Source organism: Meleagris gallopavo, chromosome 8, assembly GCF_000146605.3.
Source record: "Meleagris gallopavo isolate NT-WF06-2002-E0010 breed Aviagen turkey brand Nicholas breeding stock chromosome 8, Turkey_5.1, whole genome shotgun sequence".
NCBI lineage: Eukaryota > Metazoa > Chordata > Aves > Galliformes > Phasianidae > Meleagris > Meleagris gallopavo.
Window position 1 is genome coordinate 12,667,244 of NC_015018.2, and position 14,615 is coordinate 12,681,858.

Consider the following 14,615-nt stretch of genomic DNA (forward strand, 5'->3'; position numbering starts at 1 on the left):
AAAAAAAAAATAACATTTCTGATGAACATTTGATAGCAAATGTTTAACTTTTCAAGTTACATTCTTTTCCTTTTAGTATTCAAAGAGGTGCTTTTAGTAGCACAACCTGAATCCACAACCAGGTGAATAGGGGTTTCTGTCGCATCAGTGTAAACGTGCTACCTTAACCTAGGATTGTTCTGCACTGTTTTAACAAACAGTGCCTTACAAGATTTCAGAAGAGTAGTTGTTAATTTGTTATATAACAAATAATTTCAGATTAGCTTAACAACTTGAAATTTAAATACTATCTTAATTTTTTGTTTTTGTTTTGTTTTTAGATACAATGTGCATAAAAACCATGTTGCAAATTAAAAAACCCAAATCCTAGTCTAAATACTGGAAGTTATTTTGAAGCCCTTTCAGTACTGAAAATGTTTTATAGTTTATATCCATTGCATATGGTAATTTTGTTTAATAACAGCAAGAAAGATACATTTAAGGTTCTTTGATTTTAGTGGATCTCATTCAGTTATGAGTTTATGATTGATTTTACTCAATATCACGCGTTTCTTAAAGAAGCAATAAGTCTTTTGTTGTTTTTTTTCCTATGTGTAAAGTGTGAAATTATTTAATGTGAACATTTTTTTTTAAATGAAAGATTTCCCCCAAAAAATGTAGAAGTGAAAGAGGCAGACCTCTGCCCATCATTTTAAAAATCGAATCACCAATATCTTTACACTTTGTAGCCTGGTCATTTCATGTTACTATGAATTATCTGTCATTGCTATGTTTTATTACCAGAACATTATGTTCTGTGTTTGTTGACTAGGTTATTTTCTGTGCCCAGCATCTTGAAATAACATCAGTTGCTGTGAACATTCTCGGAGATACTGTGTCTTGATTTATGACTGTCTCCTTCACTCATTCACTGTATAGAGGGAATCTCTAAGGACTAGGATACTACTGCCAGTAAGCAAATAAAAAACAATGCCAAAACACAAAAAAGCTCCACTTCCTAAATGTCAGCATTGGCCTTTCATAATATTTTGTCTCCTTCCTGGCTTCCAAAAGATCTCTTTAAAGTTCTGAAAACAATTACAATGAACCCTTAACTTAATCTACGTACATACTGCATTTCTAACAAAAAAAAGAAACCATGAATTCTATAAGATTGAAACCAAGTCATTCAGTGCTGAACACTTTAAAATATCTCTGGTAATACTACACTCCAAAATGCAATGGCTTTTTTCTTTTGAAGTCTTTTCAGTGCAAATGTGAGTGACATGTCTTATATAATCTTCCCCTTGCTCTTCCTCTGAAGGCACGGGACAGTCAGCTTTCTTGAAACAGTGACTTCGCTCTGCAGAGGAAGTAGCCCTTTTCCCAGAACTTCTGCTTCTGGTTTTGCTGCTGATTAATCTTATCTCATTAAAAATGCTGATCAAACCAGATTTGTCTGCAAGTGGTAAAATTATTTTATTCAAATCATCTCATTGGTTAACTCAGTTTAAGATGGTATTTATAGTCAACCTGTGATAAACCTCGGTGTTTCAGTTTGAAGTTTACCTGATAGGTAGTACCAGCAAGAACAGACTGAAAATCTCTTGTTTCAATTCTAATAAGGGCAAAGCCTCTAAGTATGATTTTAATCATGTAGTTCTGTGATGACAGTTACTTCCAACATTTTGAGAGGATGGTTTCAGTGGAATTGGTGGTGTTACAGGCTCACATGTGAGAGAAAAACTTGTGTTTTACTTTGAAGATATGATTTGAAAGTGCTGTCAATTGCTTACATTGTTTTATTACCAGGTAGATTTGTGATGCAAAAATAAGTAGTGCAATTTTGAAAAACCCAAATACATGGAGCAGAATTCCAGAATGGTGATGCATGCTGCAAGTCATCAACAACCCTTAAGGGTTGGTCCCATAGTCACAAATGCATATTGCTTGTATCTGAGGTTGGCTGAACTGTGTGTCCCTGCGCAGTTTCTGGCTACAAATGTGAAGTGAATACCCCAGTTTTTATTCCCTGTCTTATGCTGCAGTAAAAAATGTGTTTTTAATAGCTGCAATTATGGTGTGATCTTTTGAGACCTGCTGTGACTGATTCACTTTTCAATTATTTAGAATTCATTTTTCAGGGTGCGACGATGTAGTTCGGGCCAGAGTGAGTACTTTACAGCTAGAGAATAACTCAAATGAAGCTGTAAGATCTGTTGCGTGTCTTCTTCCATCTGCCCCCACCTTACATAGTAGAATTTCTCTTAGAGCCACAAAATTTGGACTCCAGGAGATGGTTGATTTCAGAAGCATGGACTACACTGGCTTCAATCCACAGTTGTACTCCTCCATTTGATACTTCCTAATGCTTCAGTTTTTGCATGAGCTAACCCTAGCAAGATGTTTCAAGTCCTGGCCTCAGTGTGCTTGGATGACTTATAGGACATGGCAGCAGTTCTGTGCCTTTCAGGGCTTCAGGCTGTCTAAGCCCTTGTTGAGTCCTCTTGATGCTTCAGAAAAGTGTGCAAATATTTTTCATTTTAGGGGAAACCTTGGCACTTTGACAAGTTTTCCTCTTCCCAGGAGAGTGCTAAGTAGAGCAGAATGCTGTTAAAATGAGATTTCTGACTAGTAATTACAGCTGTATTTATCCTTTCTGTTATTTCTTCACTGCTGCTTGCATATGTAGACAGATAACTTTGGCAAGTGCTCCTTGAAATTTTTCTCGGAATAGGAATGAACTTCTGGTTTATTGGTGAACACTGGTATGGGTAAATCAAAAACCAGACCCTTTTTCTATGATTGGATGCATATTCACTTTCCCTTTGCTTTAGTCGCACTGCTGCTGGTATGTAAGTGTGTTTCCATGCAGCACAGCCTTTCTATTTGCACCATTTCCTTGTTTCATTCTTCACTTTTTGCAATGTTCCCCTACTTGCTTATTTAAACTAGAAAGATTTTTTTTCCACTGCCGATGTAACCTAATCTCTCTCTTCCTTACCCTGTTATCTAATGCTGAAGTATTTGAGGATATTATATAAAGTCAGCTTGTTTCATAAAGCATGCTCTGCGGTTGTGTATTAATTACTGATTTGGTTCTAGGCACTTATTATGCTCACTGTTCATGATCTTCATGAACAGCAGCGACTGATTCACTTCAGTATGCAGCAGTCTACAATTTTGGATAATGCTTTAGCAAGGCTTCCAAGTCTGAAAGTGATGCCTTACCATGTTTCCAACAGTGTCAGCACTACATTTGTAAGAGAAACGACTTGGTAAGCAACAGAAGACAACTTGAGAAAGTCCACGCACCTGCCTTAGGATTTTGTCACCTCTGGTGGCTCACAGAGGCTGCAAGTTTTGAATTAATTTGTACTTCCCTTTACAGTGTTCTTGTTCTATTGAAACACAGTGCTGGTAAAGTGTGCAGAAGTATAGTTGAAATGACTTGCTACAAATCAGAAATTCACAAATGTTGTTTGACTGTTGTTATTCTGATTTTAACCTTTTTTTGGTACAACTTAAGTTGCTACTGAAGTTACTGAAGAGATCAGTTTATAAGAAGAGATCTGAAATGTTAGAATTCACTAGAATTCACATCTTGTTACTTTCCCACCCTGCTCTTGCACTAAAGTCCAATTTTTATTGTGATCCCTCTGCATGATAATACTTTTGAAGATTTAGTCAGTACTACACAAAATGATGGAAAGAAAGTATGGCAAAGCATTGTTGGATGTTAGAAGTTGGGGACTCTTTAAGATCCTTTTTAGTTTATCTGCAGTGAGATCCACTCTGAAACAGAAATTCCCTTGTGAGCAATTAAACCATAGTCTGAAAGGCATTTTCTTTCTTCCTCTCAGTAGTTTGATAGTGAGACTTCCAAACTCCCTTAGTTTTAGTAATTTGGTGTCCAAACTAAATGCATCAGTGGCACCTTAATACTTATTTGTCCTTGTGTTCTAGTTTAATTTCTCAGCCTCAGAGTGATGCTGAGCACTTTCAGCTTTTGTTTATTAAGCTAAGCAAGTTTACATTGAAGTCTCTTATAGGTTCTTCATTCCTGCTGGCTCTTCTCTTCACCTTTTATAGATTGAATGGAATAACAGGTTTACTACCACATGAACAAATGGAAATACTGCTTTCCAGGCATTAAAGTTAACACTGGTAAAGGAACAGAGCTGCTTTCTGGCACAAAGCAATGAAATTTATTGGAGCAAGGGAAGCTTTGTTTACAGAAAGTTTCTAGCTCTGCCACAGTCTTACCTCGAGCTTTGAAACAGACTGTTACTCCACTGTTGAATTCTTAAAGGAGGTCTTTAATCCAGAGACAACTTTTCAAGGGTATTAGATGCAAACCAAATCTGTTTAGAGGATTTATCTCATTTTTCTGTTGCCTTCTGCTACTTATCAGATGTGTTTGTTTAAACTGGGGATTGTTCTGACATAACCCATTGAATTGGTCTGCTTGATGCTTTAAAATTTTAGTTCTGTAGTCATGGTTCTGTGTCCTCCATCTCAGGAAAAGTAAAAGTTGGGTCAGCTAGCTTGTCCCCTGTGGGATTTCCATTAGAATATATATATGAAGAATGTTCTTTCTGTTTGTTTGCTTTGTTTTGTTTAACTCTGCAAATATAGCAGATGACAAGAATACTTTCTGGAAATCAGTGGTACTTCAGAAAGGTAAGTCGTTGACTTATAGTTTTGTGGTCAAAGTGAAACAGAAAACTGCCAGACTGTTTAGGATGAGGCTGATGGATTATGTACACATACAGTGTTCTGGTTCTCAGTATAGCCTTGTTAAGTTTTGCTATAACTTCCTTAAAAAGCTGTTTTGAGTCTGAAAGTTCTAATTGGAAAATGTAAATGAAATTTTTGAAGATGCTCAAAATGGAATACTTGATTTGTTAGGTATTCAACTTCAGCAATGGGATGACTTGTTCTATTTCATCTATCTCACAGTATGTACTCTTTGCAGGAAAATATTCTTTTCTCACAGAAAAATTAAAAATTCTCTTTTTCAGCTTTCTTGATCTTTTCCCCCCTAAAAAAATTCTTTTTTTTTTTTTTTTCCCCCCAACATAATGTGATTGGGCTGGTGCTTTGGGAGCATCTGGACTTGCAACATCTGGAAGAACCTTGCAGCTTTTCCACTCTTGGCAGGGATAGAAGCCAGATACTTAATACAAAAGGTGTCTCAAGCCAGCTATTCAAAAATTGAGCTATACCATGTAATTACTCATCATTAAAAGTTTTGTTTGGGGATATTTAATCTGTGTAGTAGACAGAATGTATTCATTATGAAAAAATAAATCTGGTGTGTATGAGAATAAGTCTTGCTTTCCTCAGTGTGTTAATATAGCCAGCACCAAAAATACAGGAACTGAAAAAAGACTTCTAAAAGTATTTCTTCAACAGAAACAATAATACATGGTTTCACATGGGAGGTGACTTGCATTTTATCAAATCTTATTTTCAAATTTGAGAAGCTCTCCCTTTATACAGACTGACACATCAAGCAGCACATCTGACATTCTATTTATTTTTATAGTTACGCTTCATTTTACAGTCATTTGTATTTTTCTCCTAAGATGAGGGGTAGACGTTTAAACTGTCATCTGCAAGGTCACAAGCCTGACAACATTCTTCACTTGTTTTTTTGCTGTTGAGTTATTTTTGTTATTGTTTTTTTTTGCAAACCATGAAGAATTTCAATAATCAAAACCCAAACCAGACAGTCACCTTTAGATTTAATAAAATAAAAAATATGCCTTCTGTGAAAATTCCTTGCTTAAGACTGAATGTGTTAGCAAGATTAGTGGTGAGAATTTGCAACCTTAGTGATGGGTGTACGTCAATAGCTTTCACACACGGCATAAAAAACAAAGCACTGGAATCTTAAAATAGTGTATGCAGCAGTCTGTAATACACAATCATGGTTACAATGATGAGGGTTGTGAAGAGATTGTAAAACATTGCACGTTTTTTATTTGTCAATGCAGTATTTCTTGTGTGTAAATTCTTAACACCTAATATGGGCTACTTTGTAACAATCACTTCAAATGAACAAAGGCATACTAAGCCTTGTATGGCCATAGACCTTTAGTTGAGACAGGACAATAATAATCTAGTCTTGAAAGTATGCAAAAAGCACGAGAGAGAATCAAGCTGACTGGCTCGGTGTCAAGTCATACTTATAAAAGGTATGACTTAAAATGGAAAGCCTTTGTGATGGTTTGTGCTGAGTAGCTCGATGCGCTCAGCCTGCGCAGAGTTATTTTCCAGCTATTCAAAATACACAGGCAAGAAAACCAGCTTTAAGCACAGTGTGCTGCAGATGGTTCTTTTGCTTAGTTGTTAAATAAATATTTTCCGATGGGCATTTAACTGTAATTTATGGGCAACAGATGGTTTTTCTTATTTAGTAATTGTTTTCCAGAATATAACTGTGCTAGAATTTGTGAGGGTTCATTGGTTCTTTTCTCATAGGTAAAGCTCTTTCTTGAAACCGCTTTTTTTTTTTATTTTTAATAATAATAATAATAATTAAAAAAAACACAAAACACTACAGTGACTTCCTAAAAACTCCAATGGTTGTTACTCCCTTATATTCTATGGAATTTTTTTGTTCATTTCCTTAGAGGCAAGGAGTGTTAAACATGGAAGGAAATACTCTGAAGTGTTCAGAAAATTAAAGCACATTATTAAGTTCTCTGAAACCGCCTTTGCTTTTGGCTCTGTGAAGTGTGATGGAATCAGACAGAAGTCCTCTTGAATCCACTTGTGTTTAAAATGAAGCATTCAGAATTTCCTGATAAAGCATAGTTTTATTATTCTTGTCTTGCTTTATATCCCCGTTCTTTTCCCCCTACAGTAAGGTACTTTACCCCTCGCTGTAGGCACGGAACAGGAACCGAGGCTTCTCATGTTATGAACACTCCTGCCAGAAGCATATTGTTAAGTTCTATTTAAAGCATATTAAGTATTTTGAGCAATCAGCAATACCAGGAAGCTTTAACCTTAATAACATATATGCTTGTTTGACAAGTCCTTCACAGCAGAAATCACTGTTGTATAAGCCTTCACAGATTCAATGCACGTTTTGTTATGGAAACATACATGCAGCCTGAGTAGCATTTTCCTTTTAGGACTTATTTAAAGCTTTCTGCAATCCTCTAAGATACACTAAATACAAATAGATAGAGAAAACTCTCTAAGATGCAGATATTTGAGAAATATCAGTGCCCTATTATGTTGACTTTGAGCTTTAAATTTGAAAGGTCTGGAATTCAGTGATAACAGTATTTTTTTCCCCTAAGAGATGCTCATTTTTGGATACCAGTTTCCAAAATTATCAACTTGTTCCTTTTACTTGGGAAAAAAAAAACAACACAGATTTACACCTTTTGTTTAGGTACCGATGTAAGCAGTGCAGTCATTAACTTGTCAGCTAACTGCTCTGCCATGTGTTGCTGTCTTGTATGCGACATACGCAGATTATCCTAGTGCCTAACTAGAAGTTGCTACATGGCTTTCCTTCTGCGCCCTATGCATTGAGCCATGACCTTTCGCTTCTAAATTTCTTTATTCAAGTTACAGACACCTCTGAGTACAGGTTTTGATGTGAACTGTGCCCCGTTTCCAGTGCTAGCCCCTACCATCAAAGGGCACGAGGAACACAGCCCTGCTCTGGCACAGGGCGAAGCATGGCTGTGGTCCAGCACTGCCTGCTGTGTGTTTTCCCTGGATGTTTCGAGTTGCTGTTTTTTCAGGGACTGAGACGCTGGCTGGGTTTCTTGCTTACCACTCCTCGCCCTGCTGGAGGCTTTGGATTTCCCTTTGCTAACCTTCCCTCCTCACATTTGCTTTGAGTCCACAAACATACGGTAAAACTTTGTTAACCTGAATTTTACAGCTGGATAAAACCTAGGAATATGGAAAGACAGAACAGGGCAGGAGGGTCAGTGAGTGGTTAGCTGCTACTATCCAGAGGAAAATAGCAAAAACAAACCTCTGAGTAGGGATGTGGTCTGCAAGAGGTCCCACCAGGTTTGCTGTCCGGATCTGGCCACGTGCTGGTTTTTCATTGTATTTGGCTTTCGTGTTCTGTCCCAGAAGAGGAGTCCTTTTTATGCATCTCAACGTATTTGTTCTCTTTTACAAGTAGGATCTTGAGATGCAAAGAAATGGAAACAATTGTTTAAGAAATTGGACAATTTATGAAGGAATAGTGTGGTACTCTAATGATGGCATACAGCAGTGAGGTACATTACATCAGTGTAGGTACGTATCTTAACAGAACTGCACTACAGAATACTATGTAAGGAGTGCACATTTCATTGTACTCAGTGAGACAAATAATTAGTCCAGGAAATAACGGTTCAGTATCTCACAATCAGCATTTCTCTAGTTTTCTTCGTGCATCATTCTGTTCCTGTTTCTTCTGAACTTCCAGAAAGAATTTTGAACTCTAGTGACACTGAAGGCAGCTCAAAGGCAAAACTTGTTGCTACTTGTTATCATTGTTCAGACTGCTGAAAGATCAGTTTGGCCCTTTTTTTGAAGTAAAGCTGAGTTTACAACAGTTCACATAATGGATATTACTGTGGACTCCAGCCAGAGTTGGAGGAAGGGTCAGTCAGTATCAACCTGATGAAGGGCAGCAATGGACATAAATCCCTTCTAACAGTTGCTCAGTTTCTTGTTTTGGCTGCTTGCATTTCCTTCTGTAAGCTTGTAGAACAAAGAGGAATTTAAAGGATAAGGGTCTGGACGACATTAGCATTTAGTTTAATGGAGTTTGTTCTAATCTAACACTGTTTCATACCAGAGGATTCGTCATTGTTATGCAGCTTCTTGAGTAGCCCTAGTTTTTTCAGGAGAGCTGAAATATAATGAAATTACAGCCTTGATTTCCCTCAAGTACTAAGCAGCAATATGCCACCCTTTTCATTAATGACAAAAGGCAGTCCTGAGCACCTCTGAAAAGCTGGCACTAGGGAAATTTTGTGCAGTAAAAAAATACAGCTTGATTTATTTATTTTATTCCCAGCTGTCATGAGTACTCTGCTTTCTGAAAGATCATGGCTGCTAAAGACAGACTTCCACCAAGACTGATCCTTTTACATGTTGTTTGGGCATGAGCTTCTGGAAGACAAAACACAAAATACTAATGGAGTTCTCTATTTTTCATTTGTTTTGTTTATTAGGTCTTGCATGTGACTGCCTACAAAACATTTGTCTTTTGGCAGTCTGATAAGCCAATCTGAAGTGGCCACTTTGTTTCCGTCACAGATATTCCCAGCTTTCTCACAATAATTTTAGATGGTTTTCTCCCTTGCATTCTATCCATCCCTCTAGTCTGTCTGCAGCACCCTGTAGCATACAGAAGAGCAAACCCACTGCACAGCATGAAGGGTAGCATCAGCTGCCAGCTAAGTACACTTTGCTTGCACTGCCTTCTGAAACATCATCTGCACTCTGATAGCACTCTAACGTGAACAAACTGCAGGCCCTTTTCTAAAGTGGAAAAAGGAAGATTTACTTGGAAAAAGGTTGACATTACAGTACTCTCTTCACTGCTTGAAAATGAGGTGTCCACATGGAACTTCATGTACAATCTTTGCCTCTAGGAAAGAGGTGCTGGCTGGCCAGCTGCTGGTGTGTCATAGCCTTAAACACTGTCCTGACCTGTGGAGCTCGTCAACACCAAGGATGTGAGAATGCCTACAGTTACTGACATTCCCTGCAAAGTCATTGCTCTCCTAATATGTGGGCATCAATTACAGCTAAAGAGAAACATGTTGATTCCAAGGTCAAGATGAGAGCGTGTAATCTGGAGTTTCCATCACAACTGATTATGCTTATGCTTCGGCTATTATAAGTTACGTGGTTGCATTTCTTATATGGATGCTTGCTTCTAAGTAGAGAAAATGTGTGTGCTTGAGAAACATTGCTGAAATAGAGTCCAATTTTTATCTTTAACTCAGTTTCTTAATACTTTAATTTTTCACATATATTTTAGCTTTTTTATGCAAATGTCATCTGCACATTTGTTGAGTGAATTGAGGAATCATCCTCTCTTGCATTTGTGCTTAACTGATGTCTTTAGGGGCAGGCCTTGTCTGCAGCACAACATAAAATGAGCTTTATTGTCTTATCTTACTTTTTTGTTGTTGTATTTTCTTTTTTGGTGCATCTTCTTTCTCTTTTCTCATTCAGTGCCTATCTATATGTGGAAGGACTTCAGATGGTTGATCTAGTCATGTGAATTTAATATTGATTGCTCAAACAAAGTGGACAGTGCGGATACACTCATTCAAGAGCTGAGGCATTTTGAAGTGAGTTACATTGCAGAAACAAAAGCTCCTTGAATTCTGATGACCACATTTACACGATTTGAGATATGCAATTACTTCCACTGAAAATAAATTCAGCTTGTTTTTCCCAAGTGACTCTTTGCAAACAGTCTGTGTCTCAGAAAGGAATGAGTCCATGCATTTTAGCCTTCACCCCAGTACTAATCTATCTTCTACTAGAAAGGTATTCACAATTCCCCTAGAAAAAATGCTCTCAATCTGTACCTGTAACCTTGCTGCTTTTTGTTTCAATGATATCATTTGTACTCTCTGCTTGTCTTCCTTATTGCGCTGCTATTTATGTTTTCATTATTTACTAGGATTTGCGTGCACTGGTAGATGGAGTACTGTTTCTTGACGCAAGTCTTTTATGATGTTTATTGATGAGACATTTGTGAGAACAGTCTCTTTGTATCCTGTTCAGTTATCATTTGTGTTTTGTGTTAATGCACTGCTTTTTGGAAAGCATTGTGTAAGATGTATAAAATGAGACTCCCGTCTGAGAGTAGTTCACAGGACATCTCCTTTTGGCATAGTGACTGTCTTACTATTTGAACCAAGTGAGGTTCAGCAAATGTAGGGAGATACATATGATCAAGTAAATCTGAAGCTTCACTATTGCTTAAGATAAATATTGTATGGTATGTCAGGTATCTGCTTCTAAAGAAATTCTTACGTATAGCTGTGCTTGTATAGCATACTTATATAATGGGAGATTCTCCTGTCAGCCAGATGTTTTTTTAATAGTTTTTGAAGTTCTTGATATGTATCATGACTGTTGGAACAGCAGTTCCATACCTTGGCCAGCAGGAAAGAGACTACAGTTTCCTCTCAATATAACTGATACATTTCCAATCAAAGCAAAGGCTGCATTCAGTTCATGGTGATGCTGAAATATGCAGAAATAAGGAAGCGATGAGAAAGCTATTATCTGGAGTCTGGAGAAAATCGTCTTCCATTTCTTGTAGAATCCTAGCTGGTCAGTCTGGTAGATAGGCCGTGAAAATCTTAGCAGACTTGAAGGGAAGAGAGGAAAGTAGTAACTATAGTAGTAACTATAGAACTGACATAAATTATGCCAATTTTATTATTTTTTTTCCCAAGTTGTATACATTATTTTCCTTAATGTATTTCCTTCCTAGGCTATCTATATCTTGTACATGCATTCTAAAGTTGTTACTATTCTCTTTCATTTGGGTAAATAATAATACAATTAATTATTCTTTGCCAGTCTTGTTAAATGCAGGTTGTGTCTTTTGATATATAATTTATGTAACATCTTGTAGGAAGAGGCTATTACCTCATCCGTAGCCTCTGTGCAGTCCAAACAGGCAGATGTGTAGAATGTGTACATGGAGGAAAAAGTACATGTGATGACTTCCGGATAGCATGTCTACCAGGTGAAAGGTAGTGGTCTGGAACTGGCAAAACTGCAGCTAACAAAATAAGTGTTAAGTGTTGGTCCTAGTTTCCAGTACATTGACGTATCCCAGTTGAGTCCCAACAGAGACATGTGAGAAGCAGCCCTTCCCTCTGCTCTCCTCCCTGCCCTGAGCTTGGGTTCTTTGGGACCTTGTGAGAATGGCCAAGTGCATTTTCATCATTTCTGAAAATGCCTTGCTATCAATCTGCAACCACCATCTGTCGTGAAATTTCAGAGAAGAGAAATACTGCATTTGACAAACAAGATTTAAAAGCTGGAGTAAACAGAGAACAGAAGTGCTACAATGCAGTTTCAGCTTTGTAGGGAATAGAAGTTTGCATCTTGCAGAAACTCATAGCAATTTCCAGTAGCTATGCTGCATAAAATTGGCTAAGGGATTATACATATAATGTGTATAGTTTAAATTTTCAAGAATGTAAGGCAATTAGCTGTCTGTTTGTCTACCCAGTGTTTTGCCTCTAAAGAGAGATGCATTGATTGCAAAGCATGTGTGAGTTGCTTTGGTCTTTCCCAGTAAAGAGAACAGCATTTTGTGATAAGGGAGAGACCAGTACCCAAAACAATGAAAACCAAGACTAAGCTGTCAGAGCTAGGTTTTTCTGTCATCCACTGTCAACTGACTACAATGACAGCTATAACACCCCTAGAATGCATATATTTTGGCTGTTTCTGCCAGCATCATGACATCTCACAAAGATGGCTTATATCTGCAGAAAATACACGGATGTCCTGAAAAGAACCCAGGACTTTCACCTGTAGACATTGCTGTTGTGCTCAGACTTTGCCTACAGAATTATAGCAGTCAGAGAGCTGTGATGCTAAGGAAGAAATCCATGTGATATCAAAGTGAGTGCTGCTGCTTGTATTAAGTGAGAAAAAATGACAGTAAAGCAAAACAATCCACGTTATAAGAACCTGGTAAGACAAATTAATGCAATTATATTGCATGCTTTGGGCATCTTATGTATAATTTTAGACAATAGAGGGTTATTTCAAGGGATGCCCCATCAAAAGGAATCTCAGGGTGCTTCAGAAGGAACACCAAAAACCTCACAGATGGGTCACCCTGGAGCTCAGACTCTGGGTTGGACATAGGTGCAGATTTCTTTCATTGGAGAGCTCCTCTTGCTGATTTACTTGCATTACTGACAGCTCTTTTCTTCTGCAAGTGTAATATCCTGGCCAAATTCTAACTATAATCCGTACAGTCTTAACCGAAAATAGCACATTTATTAAAATATGTCATTTGTCTTCTCACTGATGGTGGTGTTTTTAAACAATTTCAGTTCTTCACCCCAAATATGGTTCTTTCAGCTTTGAATGTTTCGCTATTTCTAGCTTGTTAAAGTAGTTGGAAGACTTTATGCATTGCATGCATGAGAGAAGCTATTATAAATATTTAGCTAGTTAAAGCATTTGCCATTTTTTACCTTCAAAGTTAGAAGTAAATGGGGTACTTGTACAGACTCATGCATATTTTTACAGAGTTATCTTAGTAAATCTTTCACAATAATTTGGGACTTTTCATGGTGCGCCAAAGTACGTCCTACCTTAGTACTGTGGGGATTCAGAAACTAAATAAAGTGTCAGAGAATAAAATAAAGAGTAGTGCCTGGAATAATCCTTAAATACACCGCCCAGATCAGCTCTCTATTCAACTGCCATCATAAATGCTTGTTTGTCCATTCCTTCCTACAGACCTTTCCCTGCTGTGATTCTGCAGCCTTCCAGTGAATGGAGTTGCAGCTTTGTTCCCAGCCTTCCACCACCACCAATCCTCAGGATCTAGATTTCACAGAGCAGCTTCCTGCTCAATGCATGGGAAGTTTGAACACCCCTTCTGAGGCATCTCCCTTTCCTAGAGTATTGTGCTTAGGTTCAGGTTTTGTTTTCTGCTCTGGGCAGCTGCCAGCCAGAGGTCTGTGTCATATTCCTTATTACATCTTGCCTCCAGATTTCTGGAGCATCAGGAAAGCATTCCTGGCTCCTTCTTTTGTTCCATTAAAGTATTTATATATATTGTATGTATGCAACTATAGCCTGTGTTTAACAAACTTGACCCAACTTTAAGATATGGTGAGTAAAAATTTGGAATAAAAATCTGGAGGTTTTAGCCACTTCAGTTTTGATGATTTTGACCTAATCTTAGATGGATCTATGTTTAGTATTTGAATTGTATGTTTCCTGTTAGCCTGTGATTTTTGAAATATCACACCACCCTGCTGGTAATTTACTGTTGGTATTCTATATGATTACATTTTTTGACATGCACACAATGAAGATGAGTGGGGTTTCTTGGCAAGGATCAATCCATAAAATATAGTTGTCCTTTCTTCTCAGGAAAAAATAAGCTTTTCTAGTGGAAATGCAGTGTAGTTTATGGTTTTGTTCTCTGATCAGTTCAAAGCTCTGGGTCATTCTTACGGGGCTGCATGGCCTGCTCAGTCCCTGCTCTCAGTAACATAGGAGCACTAGTGTATTTTTTCCCTATAAAAACATTCTCTGAATAGGATTGTGAGTTACTGGAATGCAGCAGGACTGGAGTCTTTACAAGTGACAAAAGATACTTTCAGGTGGAAGAAGAGAGAGAATTATTTTATCTGTGAGCAGTACTTTTATCTTAGCAGATTATTTTAGCAAAATAGTTTAAAGAAATGTGTGGTGAAGAATGTTTATGAAACAACTAATCTTAGACAAATAAAAGTGAAGTGTTTAAAGGAGTCAAACATTGAACTCTAAAATAAAACTATTTGTAAAAAGAGCCTAGTTTCAGTCAGTGTAATGGAAATAGCCCACATGAGCTATCTATCAAGAGCTTTGCAAAGCTAGGATTA